This window comes from Nicotiana attenuata, chromosome 1 (assembly GCF_001879085.1).
Source record: "Nicotiana attenuata strain UT chromosome 1, NIATTr2, whole genome shotgun sequence".
In the NCBI taxonomy this organism is placed as follows: Eukaryota; Viridiplantae; Streptophyta; class Magnoliopsida; order Solanales; family Solanaceae; genus Nicotiana; species Nicotiana attenuata.
The window spans coordinates 66,173,747-66,174,192 of NC_031989.1; positions in this window are offsets into that span (position 1 = coordinate 66,173,747).

The following is a 446-nucleotide window of genomic DNA, read 5'->3' on the forward strand; positions in this document are numbered from 1 at the left end:
AAAGAGCCAATGCAAAAAGGCCACCTAGCAAGATTCTTCTATATCTTTTGTAACAAACTCACATACTCTCACTCAAAACTCACATGCACATACACACTCTTATTTTTTTGACCACCAATTAATCCCTATACCTACACATATATATCTTCCACTCATTCACACAATTAAAAGAACATACACAAACACACAAAAAGGAGAACATACGGGAAAAATGAGGTGTGACAACTCTGGCGACTCTGCTGGGGAACGAACCCAGAATCTCTGGTTCGGGGCTTAGAATAACTGTTATACCTCGCTTTGTTTATTATCTGATTTTTACGTGTTTAAGCCTAATGTGCTAAATGTCATTTTTTACCGCTTTGATATTGTTTGAACTGTATATAAACTGTTATGAAACCCTTCTTCTTTCTGAGTCTTCTAAATCTTCTAGGAAGCACACGCTGGCT